The sequence below is a fragment of the Pan troglodytes genome, chromosome 18 (assembly GCF_028858775.2).
Source record: "Pan troglodytes isolate AG18354 chromosome 18, NHGRI_mPanTro3-v2.0_pri, whole genome shotgun sequence".
NCBI lineage: Eukaryota > Metazoa > Chordata > Mammalia > Primates > Hominidae > Pan > Pan troglodytes.
The window spans coordinates 56,775,544-56,789,859 of NC_072416.2; the positions used below are offsets into that span (position 1 = coordinate 56,775,544).

At 40.5% G+C, this 14,316-nt stretch overlaps 1 long non-coding RNA gene across 2 annotated transcripts in view; it reads left to right on the top strand.

Moving 5' to 3' along the window:
• Positions 1–14,316, top strand: part of LOC107968867 (uncharacterized) — a 443,383-nt gene that overhangs the window by 7,535 nt on the left and 421,532 nt on the right. The window lies entirely within an intron of this gene.

Sequence of the window (14,316 nt, forward strand, 5' to 3'; positions counted from 1 at the left end):
CGTCTATCCAAGCCCTTGATAAACCCGTTCACTCTGCTCTACATTGTTTACTTAGGGAAAAAAATCCAGATCTTTATAACATAGACTTCTATACTTACTGAACCAAAAAAGGTCCAAATCCACTCTCCTGTTTACATTTTTAAATTTAGAAATTCTAACATGGGTATATGTTAATTGGTAAGGGCATAAGATAAAACGAAAAGAAGAAAACATCTTCTCACATCTTCTCTCTCCAAAGGGAACTAATATAAATGGTTCCTTTTCATTTTTTTAAAATTTATTTTTATTATTTATTTTTTTTGAGACGGAGTCTCCCTCTGTCACCCAGGCTGAGTGCAGTGGCACAATCTCGGCTCACTGCAACCTCCGCCTCCTGGGTTCAAGCGATCCTCCTCCATCAGCTTCCCTCCTACCTCAGCTTCCTGAGTAGCTGGGATTACAGGCCCATGTAACCATGCCCGGCCAGTTTTTTTATTTTTAGTAGAGATAGGCTTTCACCATGTTGGTCAGGCTGGTCTCGAACTCCTGACCTCAGTTGATCCACCCACCTCAGCCTCCCAAAGTGCTGGGATTACAGGCATGAGCCACTGTGCCTGGCTTTAAATGTTTAATTTAGATATTTAATCAGGCTGGGCATGGTGCACCTGTAATCCCAGCACTTTGAGAGGCCGAGGCCAGTGGATCACTTGAAATCAGGAGTTTGAGACCAGCCTGACCAACATGGCAAACCCCGTCTCTACTAAAAATTCAAAAATTATCCGGGGGTGGTGGCACATGCCTGTAGTCCCAGCTACTCGGGAGGCTGAGGCAGGAGAATTGCTTCAACCCAGGAGGTGGAGATTGCACCACTGCACTCCAACCTGGGTGACAGAGTGAGATTCTGTTTCTGTTTTGTTTTATTGTTAGGTGGTTTTTTTTTTTTAATTTTTAATAGGCTTTTTAAGAACAGTTTTAGATTTACAGAATAATTGAGAAGATAGTACATGAACAGAGAGATCCCACATACCACACATGTGGCTTCCCCTCTTACTAACATCTTACCTCAGTGTGCTACATTTGTTTTATATATATATATATATATATATATATATATATATAAAATTATTTATTTATTTATTTTTTTGAGATGGAGTCTTGTTGCGATGCCCAGGCTAGAGTGCAATGGCACGATCTCAGCTCACTGCAACCTCTCCTTCCCGGGCTCAAGCGATTCTCCTGCCTCAGCCTCTGCAGTAGCTGGGATTACAGGCGCCTGCCACGATGCCTGACTAAGTTTTGTATTTTTAGTAGAGATGGGATTTCACCATGCTGGCCAGGCTGGTGTCGAACTCCTGACCTCGGAGGCGATCCACCCACTTCGGCCTCCCAAAGTGCTGGGATTACAGGTGTGAGCCACTGTGCCCGGCCACATCTTTGCTTTGTGATGGTTCAACATATGAACTTTGTTTCATGAACAAAATTATTAGAAATGTTGTATAAAATTACCCACAGGGTATGTGTATACAGTGTATATGAAACATAAGTGCTAAGACTTGGGTCTCATCCAAAGGATATCATATGTATATGCAAATATTCCAAAATCTGAGAATATCCAAAATCTAAAATACTTCATCATATCTTTCATTCTTATTTTTATTTTTATAGATTGAGGGGGTACAAGTGCAGTTTTGTTACATGGATATATCACATAGTAATGAAGTCTGGGCTTTTAGTGTACCCGTCATCTGAATACTGTACATTATACCCAATAGGAACAGTCTCATTCGTCACCCTCCTCCCATCCTCTCACCTTTTAGAGTCTTCACCGTCTATTATTTCTCTGTATGTCCATGTATACTTATTGTTTAACTCCCACTTACAAGTGAGAACGTGATATTTGACTTACGATAATGGCCTCCAGATCCATCCATGTTGCTGCAAGACATAAATTCATTCTTTTTCATGGATGAGTAATTTTCTCTGATGTATATATCATATTTTCTTTGTCCAGTCATCTGCTGATGGACACTTAGGTTGATTCCATCCCTTACTATTGTGAATAATGGTGCAATAAACATCTGAGTGCAGGTGTCTTTTTTATATAATGATTTGTTTTTCTTTGGGTAGATACCTAGTAGTGGGATTGCTGGATCAAATGGTAGTTCTATTTTTAGCTCTTTAAGAAATCTCCGCATGGCTTTCCATAGAAATCGTACAAATTCACATTCCCACTAACAGTGTATAAGTATTCCCTTATATACCTATACACTTAAAAGTGTTCCCTTTTCTCCACATCCTCACCAACATCTGTTGGTTTTGTTTTTTTGACTTTTTAATAATGGCCATTCAATTGGTGTAAGATTGCATCTCATTGTAGTTTTAATTTGTATTTCTCTGATGATTAGTGATGTTGAGAAATTTTTCATATGTTTGTTGGCCGCTTGTATGTCTTTTGAAAAATGTCTGTTCATGTGCTTTGTCCACTTTTTGATGAGGTTATTTGTTTTTTTTTCTTGTTGAGTTCCTTGTACATTCTAGATATTAATCCTTTGTTGGATGCCTAATTTGTAAATATTTTCTCCCATTCTTTGGGTTGTTTGTTTACTCTATTGATTATTTCTCTTGCTGTGCAGAAGACTTTTGGTTTAATTAAGTCCCATTTGTCTATTTTTGTTTTTCTTGTATTTTCTTTTGAGGTCTTAGTCATAAATTCTTTGCCTAGGCCAATGTCCAGAAGATATTTTCCTAGGGTTTCTTCTAGTTTTTTTTTTCTTTTAAATAGTTTCAGGTCTTACATTATACTAGTCCGTTTTCATACTGCTGTAAAGAAATACCCGAGGCTGCTGGATAATTTATAAAGGAAAGAGGTTTAATTGACTCACAGTTCTACATGGCTGGGGAGGCCTCAGGAAACTTACAATCATGATGGAAGGCGAAGGGGAAGCAAGAACCTTCTTCACATGGCGACAGGAAAGGGAAGTGCAAGCAGGGGAAATGCCAGACACTTATAAAACCATTAGATCTTGTGAGAACTCAGTATCAGAAGAACAGCATGGGGGAAACTGCCCCATGATCAAATTACTTCCCTCCCTTGGACATGTGGGGATTACAATTTGAGATGAGATTTGGGTGGGGACCCAGAGCCAAACCATTTAAGTCTTTAACCCATCTTGAGTTAATTTTTGTATATGGTGAGAGACAGGGGTCCAGTTTCATTCTTTTGCATATGGCAATTCAATTTTTCCAGAACCATTTATTGAATAGGGTGCCCTTTCCCCAGTGTAGTGTATATTTTTGTGAGGTTGGTCAAATATCAGTTGTTCGTAGGTATGTGGATTTACTTCTGGGTTCTCTCTTTTGTTCCATTGACCTATGTGTCTTTTTTTTTTTTTTTTTTTTTTTTGAGAAGGGCTGCCTCTGTTGCCCAGGCTGAGGTGCAGTGGCATGATCTTGGCTCACTACAGCCTCGACTTCCCAGGCTCAAGTGCAATCTTCTCACCTCAGCCTCTGAGTAGCTGGGATCACAGGCATGTGCCAGCATACCCGGCTAATTTTTGTACTTTTTTGTAGAGAATGGGGTCTTGCTGTGTTGCCCAGGCTGGTCTCCAATTCCTGATTCAAACAATCTTCCCACCTTGGCCTCCTAAAGTGTTGGCATTACAGGTGCGAGCCACTGCACCCAGCCTATGTGTCTAATTTTCTACCAGTAGTGTGCTGTTTTGGTCACTATAGGCTTGTAGTATAATTTAGAGTCATGTAATGTGATGTCTCCAGATTTGCTCTTTGTTCTTAGAATTGCTTTAGCTATTTGGGCTCTTTTTTGATTTCATATGAATTTTAGGATTATTTTTACTAATTCTATGAAAAATGATGTTAGTATTTTGATGGGAATTGCACTGAATTTGTAGATTGCTTTTGGCAGTATGGTCATTTTCACAGTATTGATTCTACCCATCCATGAGCATGGGATGCGTTTCCATTGTTTGTGTCGCCTATAATTTCTTTCAGCAGTGTTTTCTCGTTTTCCTTGTAGAGGTCTTTTACCTCCTTGGTTAGGTATATTCCTAAGTATTTTATTTTATTTTTGCAGTTATTGTAAAAGGCGTTGAGTTCTTGATTTGATTCTTATCTTGGTCGCTATTGGTGTGTAGCAGAGCTACTGATTTGTGTACATCTCTCTCTCTCTCTCTCTTTCTTTCTTTCTTTTTGGTGACAGGATCTCGCTCTGTCGCCCAAGCTGGACTGGGGTGGCATGATCATGGCTTACTGTAGCCTCAGCCTCCTGGGTTCAAGCAATCCTCCCACTTCAGCTTCCTGAGTAGTTGGGTCTACAGGTGCACACCACCACACCTGGCTAATTTTTCTGTTTTTTTTTTTAAGACATGGGGTCTCTTATGTTGCCTAGGTTGATCTCTAACTCCTGGCCTCATGTATGCCTTCTTTTGAAAAGTGTTCATGTCCTTTGCCCACTTTTTAATGGGGTGGTTTGTGTTTTGCTTATTGATTTAAATTCCTTATAGATTCTGGATATTAGACATTTGTTGGATGCATAGTTTGCAAGTATTTTCTCCTGTTTTGTAGGTTGTCTGTTTATTCTGTTGATAGTTTCTTTTGCTTTGCAGAAGATCTTTAGTGTAATTAGGTCCCATTTGTCAATTTTTTGTTTTTGTTGCAATTGCTTTTGGTATCTTTGTCATGAAATCTTTGCCAGGGCCTATGTCTAGGATAGTATATCCTAGTTATCTTCCAGAGTTTTTATAGTTGTAGGTTTTTAAAAAAGAATTTTTTTTAGTGATGGGGGGTCTCACTGTGTTGCCCAGGCTGACCTTGAACTTCTGGCCTCAAGCCATTCTCTCGCCTCTGCTTCTCTGAGTGCTGGGATTATGGACATGAGCCACTGCACCTAACTCACACCATTTGTTAATAAAGCCATCCTTTCTGCATTCCTGATATTTCTTTGTAAAAAATCAGCGTTAATTATATGTGAATTTTTTTCTGGATCCTTTATTCTGTTTGTCTATTTTTATGCCTCTGCCATGCTGTTTTTATTATTGTATCTTTTAAATAATTATTGACTGGACACAGTGGCTCATACCTGTAATCCCAGTTCTTTGGGATGCCAAGATGGGAAGATTGCTGGAGCCCAGGAGTTCAAGGCTGCAGTAGGCTGTGATTGCCCTACTGTACTCCAGCCTGGATGACAGAGCAAGACTCTATCTGAAAGAAAGAAAAAAAAAAAAAAGAAAATCATAAAAAATTCTTGAAATTAGGTAGGTTAGTTCTCCAACTTCATTCTTCTTTTTCTGAATTGTTTTGGTTATTTTAGGTCCTTAGCATTTGCATATGAATTCTAGAATCACCTTGTCAATTTCTGCAGAAAGTCTGCTGGGGTTTTGATTGGGATTATTTTGAATCTATAATTTGCGGAAGAATTGACACCTTACCAATATTGAGTCTTTTGACCCATGAACAAGGTATACTTTGTCATTTATTTAATTCTTTTAAAATTTCTCTAAACGTTTTATTTTTAGTGTATGAGTCTTTTCCCATTTTAAAAAAAGATTTATCTCTAAGTATTTAACATTTTAGAATGCTATTGTAAGTGGTATTATAAAATTTTCTATTTCCCAGCCGGGCGTGGTGGCTCACACCTGTAATCCCAGCACTTTGGAGGCTGAGGCGAGTGGATCACTTGAGGTCAGGGGTTCAAGACCAGTCTGGCCAACGTGGTGAAACTCTGTCTTTACTAAAAATACAAAAATTAGCCTGGCATGGTGGCAGACACCTGTAATCCCAGCTACTTGGGAGGCTGAGGCAGGAGAATCGCTTGAACATGGGAGGCGGAGGTTGCAGTGAGCCGAGATCACGTCATTGCATTCTAGCCTGGGCAACAGAGCCAGATTCCATCTCAAAAAAAAAAATATATATATATATATATATTTCCAATTGTTTGTAGCTAATATAGAACTATATTAGATTTTTGTATATCGATATTGCATCCTACAACTTTTCTATATTACTTATTAGTTCTACTAGCTTTTTGGATGATTTCACTTTTTTCTATATAGGTTTTTGTGCTATCTGTGAGAAGACCATGTACTTCTTTTCCAATCTGGATGGCTTTTATTTTTCTTGCCTGATTGCACTGTCTAGAACTTCCAGTATGATGTTAAATAGAAGTGGACATCCTTGACTTGTTCTTGATCTTAGGGGAAAAGCATTTAAGTCTTTCCCTATTAAGTATGTTAGCTGTGTGTGTGTGTGTGTGTGTGTGTATATGTGTGTATGTGTTTGTGTGTGTGAATGGCTTTTACCAGGTTGAGGAAGTTCTTCCCTGTTATTTGTTCACTAAGAGTTTTTATCAGGAATGGATGTTGGATTTTGGCAAGTGCTTTCTCTTCATCTGTTAAGATAATGTTTTTTCCTTTAGTTAATATAGTAAATTACATTGATTGAATTTTGAATGTTAAACTAACCCTGCATTCTTTGAATAAATCTCACTTGGCCCTGGTATACTATTCTTTATATATATATATAATTTAGCATTTGACAGGCTAAAATTTTGTTTAGAATTTTTATGTCTAAGTTCAAGAGGATTATTGATCTATGTATTTCCTTGTAATGCTTTCTTTCTGGATTTTAGTGTTAGAGTACTATTAGCCTCATAGAATAAGTTGGAAAGTATCCCCTTCTCTTTAATTTTTGGAGGAGTTTGTATTGAATTAGCATTATTTCTTCTTTAAATATTTGGTGGAATATACCCGTGAAGCTATTTGGACTTGGAGTTTTCTTTGTGGGGATGTTTTAAATTATAACTTCACTTGCTTTTATAGATAGATCTTTTCAGTTTATTTTTTCTTTAATGAGCTTTGGTAATTTGTGTCCCATAAGGATTTTTTGTTTTCGTTTTACCTAAGTTTTTGAATTTGTTGCCATAAAGTTATTTACTATATTTGCTTTTTATCTTTAATATCTGAAGAAATTTAAATGATGTAACTCATTTATTTCTGATATTAGTGATTTGTGTTAGTCATTCTGGCTAGAGATTTGTTAATTTTATTAATCTTCTCAAACGACCAGCTTTTGGTTTCATTGTTTTTCTCTATTGCTTTTCCATTTCATTGATTTCCACTTTGATCTTTATTATTCTTTTTCTTCTGCTTAACTGAGGTTTAGTTTTTCTTCTTTTTTATTTTTTAATTATACTTTAAGTTCTAGGGTACATGTGCACAACGTGCAGGTTTGTTACGTAAGTATACATGTGCCATGTTGGTGTGCTGCACCCATTAACTCGTCATTTACATTAGGTATATCTCCTAATGCTATCCCTCCCCACTCCCCCCACCCCACAACAGTCCCCAGAGTGTGATGTTCCCCTTCCCGTGTCCAAGTGTTCTCATTGTTCAATTCCCACCTATGAGTGAGAACATGTGGTGTTTGGTTTTTTGTCCTTGTGATGGTTTTCTGAGAATGATGGTTTCCAGCTTCATCCATGTCCCTACAAAGGACATGAACTCATCCTTTTTATGGCTGCATAGTATTCCATGGTGTATATGTGCCACATTTTCTTAATCCAGTCTATCATTGATGGACATTGGTAGTTTTTCTTCTTATCCTAGTTTCTAAGATGGAAGCTGAAGTTATTGATTTGAGACCTTTCTTCTTTTCTAATATAGGCACTAATTTCTGTTAGCATTGCTTTATGGCACTTTATAAATTCTGATACTTTGTGTTGTCATTTTCATGCTGCTTGGAAAACTTTCTAATTTCCCTTTTGATTTCATCTTTGACCTGTGGGTTATTTAGATGTGTACTATTTAGTTTCCAAATATTTTGGGATTTTTCCAGAGCTCTTTCAGTTACTGATTTCCAATTTAATTAATTTGTGGGCAGAGAATATACTTTGTATGCCTTGAATTCTTTTGAAATAATTGAGACTCGATTTCTGTCCCAGAGTAGGATTTTTTTTTTGTGACTGTTTTTTGTGCATTTGAGAAGAATGTTTATCCTGCTGTTGTTTGGTCGAGTGTTTTATAAATGTCAACTAGGTCAAGTTGGTTAGTAGTTGTCAAGTCTACTATATCCTTGGTGATTTCCTATCCACTTGTTATATCATTTTTTTTTTTTTTTTCTGAGACAGGGTCTAACTCTGTCACCCAAGCACTGGAGTGCAGTGGTGTGAACATGGCTCACTGCAGCCTCGACCTCCTGGGCTCAAGTGATCTGCTTGCCTCAGCCTTTGGAGTAGCTGGGACCACAGGCTCATGCCACTATGTCCAGCTACTTTTTACATTTTTTATAGAGATGGGGTCTCACTTTGTTGCCCAGGCTGGTGAAGAACTCCTGGGCACAAGTGATCCTCCCATCTCGGCCTTCAAATGTGCTGTGATGACAGGTGTGAGCCACTGTGCCCAGTGTTCTATCAATTCTTGAGAGAGAGAGAGAGATACTGAAATTTCCAAGTATAATTGTAGATTTATCTATTTTTATGGACCACATTTTGAGTTGCAAGAATCTGGGTATTCCCTGCTTCTTACTTGTCTGGGAAGCTTTTTCTAACCTCTCAGCTCACCCTAGAATGAAGTATACTCTACTTTTGCAATCAGAGCATTTAACAGTGTTTAATTACCTGTTCATTATTCTGTCCCCGCACTAGATCATTATGTGTTAGATAACAGTGATGGGGTTTTGTTCCATTCATATATGAAGGACTTGAGAAATATATATATATTTTAATCGAGACGGAGTCTCGCTCTGTCACTCAGGCTGGAGTGCAGTGGCGTAGTCTTGGCTCATTGCAGCCTCTGCCTTCTGGGTTCAAGCAATTCTCCTGCCTCAGCCTCCTGAGTAGTTGGGACTACAGGCATACGCCACCATGCCAGGCTAATTTTTGTATTTTTAGTAGAAACAGGGTTTCATCATGTTGGTGAGGCTGGTCTTGAAATCCTGTAGTCAAGTGATCCGCCCACCTTGGCCTCCCAAAATGCTGGGATTACAGGTGTAAGCCATCATGCCCGGCCAACTTGAGAAATATTTGATGATATAAGAAAGATATTTAGGACTCAGTAAATGAACATATGGCATAACTAAAATCAAATCAGAATTCAATGGAGTTAGGGAATTGCTGAAAGGAGTGGCAATGAGAATATAAAGATCTTAGAACTGAACAAAAATTATTGGGGAGGGCATGACTTTTCACATGATGCAAAACGGAGAGTGAAAGCTGAAGAGAACATCTGTTATTGTTTTTGTTTCTTTTTTGTTTCTTTCTTTTTTTTAAACATAGTCTTGCTCTGTCACCTAGGCTGGAGTACAGTGGTATGATCTCGGCTCACTGCAACCGCTGCCTCCTAGGCTCAAGCGATTCTCCTGCCTCAGCCTCCCAAGTAGCTGGGATTACAGGTGCCCACCACCAGGCCTGGCTAATTTTTTTTTTTTTTTTTTTGAGACGGAGTCTGGCTCTGTTGTCCAGGCTGGAGTGCAATGGCGTGATGTCGGCTCACTGCAACCTCCGCTTCCTGGGTTCAAGTGATTCTCCTGCCTCAGCCTCCCGAGTAGCTGGGACTACAGGCACGTGCCACCACGCCCAGCTAATTTTTTTTGTATTTTTAGTAGAGACGGGGTTTCACCACATTGGTCAGGCTGGTCTTGAACTCCTGACCTCATGATCTGCCTGCCTCGGCCTCCCAAAGTGCTGGGATTACAGGCGTGAGCCACCGCACCCAGACAACTTTTTGTATTTTTAGTAGAGACGGGGTTTTGCCATGTTGGCCAGGCTGGTTCAAACTCCTGACCTCGGGTGATCCACCCACCTCAGCCTCCCAAAGTGTTGGGATTGCAGGTGTGAACCACCATGCCCGGCCTGTTATTGGGTTTTATTAGCATTTACTGAAATTAAGAGGGTCATATTGCTGATCCTTTTTGTTTCCCTTCCTTCCAAAGGATCCAGGTAAAATGTTGATCAACATGCAGGAAGCGGGCATCAGTCAAGAGCTCATGTGAACATCCAGGGATCACAGAGATTACAAGGGCCTATCCTGGGTATTGTGGCCCAGCTGTAGGGAACGAGGGATTTACTTTGTTTACAGTAACCAGAAGTAGGAAATTAACGGGAAAATTAGGCATTATGGTTGGTGAAGAGAACCACTGGTGTACCGTAATAGTCTGAGGACACATGCCAGATTCTAAATGGAAAAGAGGTGAAAAAAGAAAAAGCAAGAGGGGGGATGGTTCAGGATGAAGCTTGAGAATGAAACAAAGCTGCCAGAGATGCCTTCATTTTAGTCTTGTGATGTGGGGATGGGGCAACAGGCTTAACGGGACAGGGCTCTGCTAGACCAGGTATAATCTTTAGAAGTGGTACATTCAGTGTCATTCTGCAATAGTGACAGAATGAAGCTCTTTCAATGCTTGATGAAGACCCAACTTACAGAGCCAAGACAGATGGTGAGCAGCAATCACTGAATGAATGTATAGAAAAATGTAAACTTCACAGAGCATTTTATTTCCCATCTGTTTCCCTCTGCAATTTCAACCTGGTACCATAAATCCAAATTCTGTACTTTCCCTCTTCAGGCTACCCAGGTTGCCTCTGTCTTAGAAGGTTGCAGGCAGCTAAGCTGTTTTGGAAGTGACCTGTTTGCCCAAGATGTTGAGTTTAGAGTTTTTAAAGGGGGTCCCCTTGCTTATGTTGTCAGACTGTATTAATGTATTCCTACACTGGGATTTGATTTTGCATATACAGTATCTTCATAAAGAGACCAAAATAGTTCATTCAGTAGCTTTGTGTTCAAATGCTCTGCCTTAGCTACTCACAGACTTACTCCACTGGCATATTGATATATGACTTTATTCAGATCTCTGTCTAGGAATTGGCAATACAGATATAATTTGATATGGTCTTTGCCCTTAAGGAGTGCATGATCTAATAGAAAAGAAAATGAATGAATATTGCTTAATTATCTATACAATAATTTATGATTTCCCATAAATCTGTGGGTTGTCTCGCCTGCTGGGGCTCAGCTGGGAGGTTCTTCTGCATGTCTTGCTTGGTGGCCTCTTACGCAGATGCATTCAGCTTGCAGTTGGGCTTGACTGGAAGATCCTACTTGGTTTCATTCATATATCTGGTGCCTGAATACTTTTCCCTGTGGTCTTTCTCTTTCTTTGTAGTGTCTCATCATTCAGTAGTCTAGTCCAAGCTTCTTTACAGGAAGGTGACTGGCTTCACCAGGGAGAAAGTGGAGGTTTCTGGGCTTTTTATTTATTTATTTAGAGACAAGGTCTTGCTCTGTCACCCAGGCTAGGGTGCGGTGGTGCAATCTCGGCTCACTGCAGCCTTGAACACCTGGGCTCAAGCAGTCCTCCCACCTCAGTCTCCTGAGTAGCTGGGACTACAGGTGCATACCACTTCACCTGTGTAATTTTTATATTTTTGTAGAGATGGGGTTTTGCTACACTGCCCAGCCTGGTCTCCAACTCCTGTGTGCAAGCGATCTGCATGCCTTGGCCTCCCAAAGTGCTGGGATTACAGGCATGTGCCAGCATGCCTGGCCTCTGCTGGGTTTCTTAAAGGAGAAGACCAGAAATAGCATCCATTCTGCTGCATTTTATTGGCCAAGGAAAGTCACAGTGCCAGTCTCGAGTCAAGAGAAAAGGTAATGAACTTAATGGGTGAAGTGGCACACACTTATAGGCAAGGAGGGGATTGACAGCAACCCTTTTTGGAAAGTATCTCCCACAGATACAAATAAATAAACCATAACTAAAATTTAGTGAGCACTTCTGTGTCAGACAGCAGGCCAAGTACCTGACATGTATTATCTCATGAAATCCTCATACATGAAGTTCCCATATCCAGTGAAGTAGGAATCATTCTTATCCCCATGTTATAAGCAAGTGGAAGCTGGCAGAGATTAAATAAATAACCCCAGGTCAAATACCTGATCAATGATGATGCCAGGATTCAAGTCCCTTGGAGTTGGATTTGTTGTTCTCTGAGAGGGAGCTGAGTGCACTGGTTAAGAACTCAGTCCTGTAGGTCGTCATACTGTAGTAAATGCTATGAGAGAGGGTTCAGAGAATAAAGATCTCTTCTATTTGGGGGTTCAGAAAAGTCTTCAGGAAAGGTGCCATTTGAGTTGCATGTTGATGTTTAGGAACAATTTAGACCTGAACAAATTTGGGAATTAAGGATTTCTCGTAGGCAGAAAACATATAATATATATGTGGGGAGAGGAAGCAGAGGCATGCACTGAGACTAGCAATCAGTTCAGCTTGGGTGGCCTCTAGAATTCAAGGAAGGAGACAGCAAGAGCTGTTGGAGACGGGAAGTTTGGGGTCAGATTATGAAAATAGTTGAATACCAGGCTGGGATATTTGGGCCTTTATTTAGTGGAAACTAGGGAGACATGTAGTGTTTTGGAACAAGAGCTTTATTTTTAAAGGTTAAAATCCCTGGCTGGGTGCAGTGGCTCACGCATGTAATCCCAGCATTTTGGGAGGTTGAGGTAGGCAGGTCAGGAGTTCGAGACCAGCTTGGCTACTATAGTGAAACCCCATCTCTACTAAAAATACAAAAATTAGCCGGGCATGGTGGCATGCACCTGTAGTCCCAGCTACTCAGGAGGCTGAGGCAGGAGAATCGCTTGAAACTAGAAGGCAGAGGTTGCAGTGAGCTGAGCTCGTGCTGCTGCACTCCAGCCTGGGCAAGAGAGCGAGACTCCATCTCAAAAAAAAAAAAAAAATCACAGGGTAGACTTGAAACACTGAAATGGAGATACTGGAGGCAGGATGAACAAAGCGAAATGCTTTTTCAATGTCAGTTGAGAGGGAAACTTTATACTGACCATCCATTGGAGTGGTGAGGAGATACGGAATAGTAGAGATATTGAAGAGTTTGGTAGTTGAGGAAGGAGTCAAAAATAGATCTAGAATATCCAGCCTGAGTAACCAAAAGAATAGAGATGGGGCAGACTTGGAGAACATATAATTATTTAAATTTGAGGGCTACTGAATTGACTTCAAACAGCGCTGTTGACCTTGCGAGGGGCCAAGGTGGACTTCTGGGAGTTGGTCCAAAGGTGAGAGCCATTTATAATGAAGAAACATGACACTTTTCCTTTTAATTAATTTTGCAAGATATTGCAGACCAGTGACCTGGTTTTCTTCTTTTCTCTTCATTACTCTCAATTATTTCCAAAATTAGTCAGATGCAGTGGCCCACACCTGTAGTCTCAGCTACTCAGGAGATAGAGGTGAGAGGATTACTTGAGCCCAAAAGTTCTGAGCTGTAGTGCGCTATGCCCATGGGTGTCCATGCTAAGTTCAGTGTCAGTATGATGACTCTTGGGAGCTGGAGACTGCCAGGCTGCCTAAGGAGGGGTGAACTGGCCCAGGTCAGTAATAGAGCAGGTCAAAACTCCCGTGCTGCTCAGCAGTGAGATCATGCCTGTGAATAGCCACTGCACTCCAGCCTGGGCAACATAATGAGACCCCATCTCTTAAAACAAACAAGCAAACAAACCTCAAAGTAACCCAAACCCAGTGATGTTTCTGGCCTGCTCCATTGGCTTTTACTATCCTCCACCCACATCCCTCTGCCTGCTACCCTCACATCAACATCATAAGAGGTACTGCCTTGTATCAGGGCAATTGGTGCTCAATGGGGCACTATGACTTGATCATCTGCTTTACATATAAAGAAAGTGAGATAGAGAAAAGTTAAATGACCAGCACAACGTAAAACCAGGATATGTGTGTTGACCTGAGTCCGTGCAGGAGGGAGGGCATTTATGACCTTTATTCACAGGGTGTGGGATGGTGGAAGGCCAAGTCATGGTCGGATGAAACAAATAGGTAGGGGAGGGATGAGTATTGCTTTGTGAACTGGCAGCATCAGCACTAATCCTGGGATAAGTAGAACTGTGAACCGATGACTCAGTTTCCTTTGCAGAGGCTGAAAAATGCAAGGTATTTACTTGATAAGAGCCCTAATAGGTTCAGGACAGAAGATTCTGTAATGGTGCTGTGATTAAGGACTTTCATTCTGATTAGAATTACACTCTAGCAAATGAGTGTGAACTGTTGGAACTTAAGTAGCTGCTCAACAGAACGAATGCAGTCATTTCTGAAGTGGCTTGTTAACTTATTATTTCCTACCATTCTGCCTCATTACTGACACTCACCCTCATCGTTCATCAAGATTGGTAGCCCCTTGAGGAGGAGAAGAGGAGTGGGAGATTGTATAAGTTGTCTGTACCAGGTCCCATGCTGAAGGGAAAGGGCCCACATAGGAGCAGGTTTCCAAGAGCTTCTACAATTGTTAAGGACCTCCTA